Genomic DNA, 9,076 nt, shown 5'->3' with positions numbered 1-9,076 from the left:
AGTCTCTGATAGTGTTTATTACAATAAATGTATTAAAAGAATAAATGAATGTTCACCATATTGACTGAGTCCATAAGATTTCAATTGAACTAAAGGAATTATAGAACTGAAAGATAACTCATAGAAAAATTGGTCTGTCCATTATTTCCCTTTCATTGCTCTTGTTTCTCTCAGCTAAAAGATTCCTGCTTTCCCTTGATGCAAAAGGAAAGACTTTTTAATCATAAAAATGGGGAAATAGAAAAATGAGAGTCCACAATAATGAAAGACTGGCAGGAGGGGGATGTAGGAGAGGCTTCAATATGGTAAGTCTAGATCTGAAAATAAATGTGCGTGTGGCCTTTCAAGTAACATCTAGATAAGGGAGGCAACATACTGTAGTATTTAAGAACTCTGTTATTTACTAGACTCATGAGAGAATGTGTACGTTCTTTTGATGATCTCCCTAAAGATTTTGTAGGTTCTCATAATGTTTGCTATAATCTAGTCACTGCAGCTTATAATGTTTCTCTGTAGACTGAACTACAGAAAAGCCCTTAGCACCAACTCTTTGTACCATGGTATTAGAAAGTATACACACATAGATAATGAAAGAAGAACATGGCTGTGATAATGAAGTATCTTAGGAAAAGAACAGACTGATTTGTTCCTGAGATGATAATTAAAAATGATGGTGATGATGCCATTAGAAGCAATAGGAATTTGACAGATTAATTTTTTTGGTGATTTTTGTGTAATTAAGATATTGAGCATGGTTGATGAGCTGGGGCTGCTGGATCAAACCCTTCATGCATAATCTGATTATACATAGATTGTGTAAAGGTGGCATGCTGATGTAATTTATGGATGAAAAACATTTTGTTAGTATTTCAAAATAATGGGTTGCTAGAAGTGAAATAGCAGAGTAAAAAGGATTTTCAATGCCATTTTGTTTAATCCTGCCAAATTGCCTCTCCATAAATGTCATTCTGCTCTATTATCCTACCAATCATGAAAGAAAAAAAAAATTTAAGTCTAAAATGTCCAATTTTCTCTAAAAACATAGTGGTTTCTTTATGTCCAAATTACAGTTGTTTCTTTTTCACACATTTGTAATCATTTACATAGGGTGAGCATAACTGTGGTATCTAATTGAGTCCTAAGTGCCAGTATTTCCTGCTGAGAACAAGATCTGTACTGGTGAGGGGGGAACATTGGAGAAACACTGCTGTGTGTAACCTAGGAAGTGGAATTAGTTGAGGATAGATGCATTCAGTGGCATGCATCCCATTCTTCCTATTATGTTGCTCCTTCTCAAAATTGAGATTCTGCTTCTTAAATCCATTCCCACTCTTTTGAGGATCTCTTTAAGTGTGCTGGATTCCTGGTTATCCTTAGAAGTGCAGCTCGTTTATTCAGTTGCTTTGCTGGTACTCAAGCATACTAATAAGGCTTTTGTGAAATGTCAGCAGTCACAGACCATCTCTGGACTCATCCTGTGATTAGTGAATTTGCTGGCAGCCTTCATAGTTCCTTTTGGAGAAAAATTAAGTGTTACAGTAACCATAGTAGCATTTGTAGCTATGGACCGAGAATTAAGGTTATTGATTACTGTATTGGATTTAGAAACTTCCATGTGAATTCATGCATGTTTCTTAATGTGTTTGTTTTGTATGGAATAAAAGAATTTTAAAAATCCCATACCTACTTCTTTATTCCATAGGAAAAAAAAATGACAAAAATGAAAGTGCTTAAGAGGTTTCCTGCCCCCCCCCCCCAGAGCCATTTCAACTAAGAGGTATTGAAAATCTCCTATAAGCCAATCACTAGGGAAATATCAAGATGAAACCCTATCTCTGCCATCAAGGAGCTAGTCTAGGAGGAAAGACAAATGTTTCAACCAATATTATAATATGGTATAGGGATAAAAAATGGGTAGCAGAGGTAGAGCTATAACTACATCCAACTTAGAGGTGGCAGGATGAAAAGACGTCTTTTCAAGCATATTTAAAAATCTTGAGATATGAGGGTGTTTGGCATAGCATGGTTGAGAAAAATTTGGCATAGCATGGTTGAGAAAAAGGCACAGATGGTCTTTGGCAGGTATGTTAGTTTTCTAACGCGGTGTGCCGAGTTACCACAAACAGCGTGTACAATGCCTGGCTATCATCACAGGTTTGGCTTATCTGGCTCATTGGCCCAGGCTCTCCCAAGCCTGAATTCCAGGTCATCCAGCTTCGACGCACTCCTCTGAGGCTTGAGTCCTCTTCCGAACTCATAAGGTTGCTGGCAAAATTCAGTTGCATGTGATTCTAAGACTGAGGTTCCCACTTTCTTGATGATGGTCAGCCAGTAGCTCTTCCTGGCTCCCAGAGGTCCCCCACAGTTCTTTGCCAGGTGGCTTCGCCCCTAGGCAGTTCACACCATCACTGATTCTTCCAGGGAGGAAGAGGACCTCCCTACTAGTATTTCCCAGCCTTCGAAAGGGCTCCTGCCTGATGACGAGGTCCACCTAGGATGGTCTCCCTCTTGATGAACTCATAATCAACAGTTTGGGCGTTTACTTTGAACTACAAAATCTCAGCTTTACCATGTAATGTAGCCTAATCACAGGAGTGATGTCTCCCTACGTTTGCCATCTTCTGGGGTTGGAAGAAAGTTCCTGCCCATACTCAAGGGAAGAAGGTCATAGAAGGTATAAGTTCCAATGGGTCATCTTAGAATTCTGCGTACTGGGGTGGGTGGACTTGAATAGTAACAGGGTTGAATCCTAAGAGCTCTTGTTAAAAGGAGGCAGGGATCCTATAGATAATGTTGAGTTACTGTTAGATTTCATCCAAGGAGGCATGGAATTTAATAGAGTAAAAGATAATTTATTTGGCTGCGTGAAGAATGGTTTGACGGTGAAGCTGGATGAGAGGCAATTAGGAATTAACTCAGGATGGCCTCCAGAGTACAGTGTCAGCTATGGCCACAGAGACCGGCAGGAGAGAGAATTACTAGAAATATTTAGAAGGGAGAATAGTACAGTAATTAATGAGTGATAAGATGGTGGCCAACACCATAACTGCCCTTAGCTGCTATTTCTCAAGATCAAGACTTTATTCTAAGGAGCCAAATGGAGTATGAAATAAGTCTAGAGAGGAGACTGATATATCTTATGATATAATGTTAATAGATTTTAATTAAAAAATTTATAGTGTATGTTTAATTAGGCTGTATTTATGTAGTATTCCATATTCCCAAAGAAACCTGTTTTTTTCCAAAGAAACCTTTGACACGGGTAAGTAAAATACATATTAAGCCATGACAGCAAATAGATTTTTTATAACATTTAGATCAATACAATTTCAATTTGCATAAGAGTTGCAAGAACAGTACAGGAAATTCCTGTATGCTCATTATCCACATTCACCAGTTCGCATTTTGCACTATTTGCTTCATTAATCTTTCTACATGGTGATAGGGATATACATTTTTTTTTTAACAATTCCAGGGTAATTTGTGGACAGCATGCCTATTTACCCTTAAATATTTTAGTGTCATTTCCTACAGACAAGGCATCAATTTGATAGTATTCTGTGAAGGATATTTTCATCTATGTTCATAAGAGATGCTAACTGGCAGTATTTTTTTTTTCTTTAATGGCTTTGATTTTTTTTTTAAAGAAAGTATATCAAGTTGAAAAGGAAATTTTATAAACAAATTTGTGTAATGTTGGTATCATTTTGTGCTTAAATGTTTGTTTGTTTTTTTAAGATTTTATTTATTTATTCATGAGAGACACAGAGAGGCAGAGACACAGGGCAGAGGGAGGATAAGTAGGCTCCATGCGGGATCACACCCTGAGGTGAAGGCAGATGCTCAACTGCTGAGTCCCAGGCGTCCCTTGTGCTTAAATGTTTGATAGTATTCACTAGTTCGATAATCTGGGCATAGAATTTTTCTTTGGAGAAAGTTTTTAATAATGTTATTACTAGACTAAAGAGTCTTCATCTATTTAGTTTGTGTGTGTTTTATCAGTTCTGATTTTTCAAGGAATTGGTCTATTGCTGTTTTGTTCTTGGATTTGCATAATTTTTCCTGTTCCTTTATTAGCTTTTTTTAACTTTTTAATTTGAGGTAATTTCAGATTTAAATGAAAGTCGCAAAAATAATGCAGATAATAACTGCATAACATTCGCTCAGTTCCCCAAATGTTAAAATTTTAACACATTTGCTTTGTTTTCTCTTTCCCTCATTTTTATACATGCATACTTATAAGATGTAACATAAATATTTATAACATAAGTATAAATATTTTCCTGAGTTCAGTACTGTGCACTAAGTTACAGATATGATAGCCACTTATCCCTAAACAAATCAGTATGTATTTCTTAAAAAACAAGGATCTTCTCTCTTATAACCACAATGCAATTTTCAAAATCAGAAAATGAATGTTGATACAGTACTATTATCTCTATGTAGACCAACTATTTCACTAAATATTTTTTACAGAAAAAGGCATAAAAATTCCCAAACCCAAATTCTGTTACAAATCCTAATCCAAGATTACATATTTCACTAGTTTTCAAATCTCTGAAGACTAAAATCTCCTTTAATCTGGAATAGTGCCTTAACCTTTGTCTTTTGTGACCTTCATGTTTTTGTAGAATGACTCAGTTTCTCTCTTCAAAAAATATTTTTCTTGTTACTAGATTTTGGTTAAAAGTTTTTGTAAGAAATGTCTCAAATGATGTATCCTTTTCAGCAAATCAAATCAATAGGCATGCAGAATCTACTGGAATCCTTCATGGTTCTGCCAACTTTGATCACTTGGCTTTGTGGGTGTCTACAAATTTTCTCCACCAAAAAATTACTACTTTTCCTTTTGTAAAGAAGTGAAATAATATGTTGAGATTCTGAGAATATTTCGCTTTTTATTAAATATCCACCTGTTAGTTTTAGCACCAATCAGTGATTCTAGCCTGGAACTGTTATTACTATGGCAATTACCCAATCGTAGTTTTGGGTCCCATCATCCCCTCTACATTTTAGTTGAAATTGTACTATAATTAGAGTATTTTTGCATCTCCCCCATTGATTTTTCACATTAATTTATGTGTGGATAGTCCTTTCTATGCTAACAAGCACTATAACTTCCTGGTTTTGCTCACATTTTCTCAGATTTGGCTGGGAAAAGTCCCTATCAACTTGTTTCTATGTCTTTGATATATACTAATTTTTCTTTCAGCACTTTTGAACTTTGGTAATTTCCAGATTCCTATACTTTGCCTCTGCAGCCCTAGAGTCAGCCCTTTCTCCAGGGTCCTACAGTTGTGAATGGTATTTACAAACTATAATCTGGACATGACCTGTTCTTTGCTACTGGATGCCATTGCTTGTAAACTTAAGGAGATACATGTGTATGTGTATGTATGTAGATACGTAGGCATAGCCGCATCTATATTGAAAACTGAGTTCATATAGATACTCCCAATTCCACAGGATTCATTCTATGGGGAAGCTGCTTCCATTTTCCTAGTTAACTTCCTTGACATTGAGAACACTGATTCTCATTATCCAAAAAACACTTACTTCCTCAATACTACAGTATACGTAACTTTAGTATTTATTAGTATTTAATGCTAAATTAAGCAAATATAGTATTGTGAAAGCTGAAAAATATATCTGTCCTAGAGTTTAACATTTGTTTACTGTTCTTGTTTTTAGCTTGAGGGTATAGACTGAAATAAAGTATTCAAAAGTTAATTGGGGATAGTTCATTTTTCTTCAGTGTGATTGTTATTCTTTTGAATGACCGGTTCATTTGTTGCTGTTTTTATCCTACTTTGTCCTCCTCCCATCTTTGTTGATTTTATTTATAAGTATATTAAAAATAATATGGTTTTACAAGTCAGGACTATACAAAAAATTATACTTAGAATGAATCATTCCTCCTACCTCTGCCATCCATTTTATCCAGTTCCCATCCCCCATTCCCTTCCATCTTGGACCTACACTGTAGGTAACTAATCTCTTTCATTTCTGGTTTATCTTTTCTATGTTTCTTTTTGTGCAAATGAGATTTATGTAAGTTTTATTTCTCCTTTCTTACACAAAGGAAGTCTACAGTAGTTTCTCTGCACTTTGACTTTTTTTTTTTTTTAAGTAACACTGTATTCTTGTTATCCTAATAGCTATAGGGTTTGTAGTGACATTTTCTCTCATTCCTCAGGTTATAATTGTGCCTTCTCTCTTTTTTCAGTCATTTCGTGAGGAGTTAATCAGTTTTAACTTTTCCAAGAACTTGCTTTGGGCTTTAACTTTTTCTATGTGTTCTTACCTATAGCATTTCCTTTCTTCTACTTGTGTTGGATTTATATTGCCTAGCTTTTTAGAATGGAAACAGATTGTTGATCATAAATTAACTTCCTTTCTATATAAGCATTTGAGGTCACAGGTGTCTCACTAACCACTGCTTTAACTACATTCAACAAATCTTGATATTTTGAAATACTTTTTAGTTTCTCTGTAACTCCTTTCATCCATGGATTATTTCTATGTGTATGTTTAATTTTCAAGTATAGAGGGCTTTTTACTGGTAAATGTATAAAGAAGATGTGGTGTACAGTGGAATTTTTCTCAGCCATCAAAAGAAATCTTGCCATTTTGCAAGTGCATGGATGGAGCTAAGTGTATTATGCTAAGTAAAATAAGTCAGAGAAAGACAAAATATATGATTTCACTCATGTGGAATTTAAGAAAGAAAACAGATAAACATATGGGAAAGGGGGAAATTAAAAAAATAAAATAAAAGAGGGAAGAAAACAAGCCATAAGAGACTCATAATAGAGAGCAAACAGGGTTGAGGGAGGGAGGTGAGTGGGGGATGGGCTAGATGGGGGATGGGTATTAAGAAAGGCACTTGTCATGAGCACTGGGTGTTGTATATAAGTGATGAATCCCTGAATTCTACTCCAGAAACCAAGGTTACACTGTATGTAAACTACTTAAAAATTTAAATAAATAAATAAATAAATAAATAAATAAATAAATAAATAAGATAAATAAATATCTTTTACTGATTTCTAATTTAATTCTGTGGCCAGAGAACACTTTTTGAATTTTTTTTAAATTTTTATTTATTGATTTATTTATGATAGTCACACAGAGAGAGAGAGAGGCAGAGACATAGGCAGAGGGAGAAGCAGGCTCCATGCACCGGGAGCCCGACGTGGGATTCGATTCCGGGTCTCCAGGATCGCGCCCTGGGCCAAAGGCAGGCGCCAAACCACTGCGCCACCCAGGGATCCCGGAGAACACTTTTTAAATACATCCATCTTTTAAAACTTGATGAGAAAATTTTCTTTCATGGCCCAATATATACTTTTTTGAACATTCTTTTTTTTTTTTTTTTTTTTAACATTCTATGTGCTCTTGAATGTGCAGTTTACAGTTAATGTAGTGCTCTGTAATGTTATCTAGGTCAAAGTGATTAATGCTCAGATTTTCTATGCTCTTCTGACTTTGATTTGATTGCTCTGTAAGTCACACAAAGAGGAACGTTAAAGTTACTAATGAGTATTTAGGATTTGTCTATTTTTCCCTTTAGGTCTTTAAATTTTGCTTGATGTTTTTTGAAGGCCTTTTAATAGGCACATAAATTTATGATGTCTTCCTAGAAAACTACCAGTTTTATTACTATGAAATATTCTTCTTCTCTCTTGTACTCCTTGGCTTGAATCCCATTTTGTTTGCTATTAATATAGTCACTCCAGCTTTATTATGTTTATATGCATAGTAAATCACTTTTCATTCTTTTACTTTTAAATTGTCTATTTTAATTTAAATGGCATCATTTGTAGGCAGCATGTAGTTCTTCTTATATATAATCAGTATTTTTTCACCGTTAACTGGAGTATTCAGTCCATTTTTGTTTAATGTAATTATTGATAAAGTAGATTTAAGTGTATCATTTCTGTTTCCATTAGTTCAGACTAGCTGGCTTATATATTTATTTACAGTTTGCGTATTCTTTCCTGACTATTTTTAGGCTAACAATTTAAGTAGTCCATTTTATTGGCTATTTATTTATTTGTTTGTTTGTTTATTTTTAAAGGTATTATTTATTTATTTTGTTATTTAAAGGTTTATTTATTTATTTATTTTTAAAAGTTTTATTCATGAGACACACACACAGAGAGAGAGAGAGAGAGAGGCAGAGACACAGACAGAGGGAGAAGCAGGCTCCATGCAAGGAGCCTGATGTGGGACTTGATCCCGGGACTCCAGGATCACGCCCCGGGCTGAAGGCACGCGCTAAACTGCTGAGCCACCCAGGGATCCCCATTATTGGCTTTTTAGCTATGTATGTACTTTAGCTATATGTTTTTGATAGTTGCCCTAGAGACTACAATATGCACAGCCTAATCTATCACAGCCTATTAGAGTTATCTCTTAGATATCTATGTAAAACTTAGAACATCATTGTTCTATTTGCCCGTTCATCCTTGGGGATGTTAACATACATAGCACACCTAGGATATGCTGTATGATGCACATCTATGATACAGCACTATACATTAGTGTTTAAGTGTTAAAATTGTTCATTTAAGTAGTCACGTGTCTTTTAAGTTAAGAGAAGAATACACAGATTTTTAATACCTACAAATATATTTATGATTTATGGTGATCTGCATTAGTTTCTGTAATCCTAAATTTTAATCTATCATTTTTCCTAAATTTTTTTTCTTTCTTTTTTTTTTTTTATTTATTTTTGATAGTCACACACACAGAGAGAGAGAGGCAGAGACACAGGCAGAGGGAGAAGCAGGCTCCATGCACCGGGAGCCCGACGTGGGATTCTATCCTGGGTATCCAGGATCGCGCCCTGGGCCAAAGGCAGGCACTAAACCGCTGCGCCACCCAGGGATCCCCATTTTTCCTAAATTTTAACAACATGATTTACTATTCCTTGAATTGCCGATCTGCTGTAATAAATTCTTATAGTTCCAACTTATCTGAAAATATCTTTATTTTGCCCTCATTTTGAAGGTGATTTTTGCTGGGCATAGGATTCAGGGTAAAATAAGTCTTCTTTTAACAGTTTAAACTT

At 35.2% G+C, this 9,076-nt stretch overlaps 1 long non-coding RNA gene across 10 annotated transcripts in view; it reads left to right on the top strand.

The window, feature by feature from the left end:
* The first annotated feature begins 2,334 nt into the window (after positions 1-2,334).
* Positions 2,335-9,076, top strand: part of LOC140632435 (uncharacterized) — a 146,263-nt gene continuing 139,521 nt past the window's right edge. For 2 of the 10 annotated variants that reach the window (XR_012030005.1, XR_012029999.1), the window contains exon 1: positions 2,336-2,674. This is a non-coding gene — a long non-coding RNA (uncharacterized lncRNA). Of the gene's footprint in view, positions 2,675-2,726; positions 3,263-9,076 lie in introns of those variants that run through there. The other 8 variants (XR_012030002.1, XR_012030003.1, XR_012029998.1 and 5 more) reach the window with 8 other exon arrangements.

Source organism: Canis lupus, chromosome 4 (genome assembly GCF_048164855.1).
Source record: "Canis lupus baileyi chromosome 4, mCanLup2.hap1, whole genome shotgun sequence".
NCBI classification, from domain to species: Eukaryota; Metazoa; Chordata; class Mammalia; order Carnivora; family Canidae; genus Canis; species Canis lupus.
Note: the sequence above shows the minus strand (reverse complement) of the source record. Positions and strands in the feature narration are given on the sequence as shown.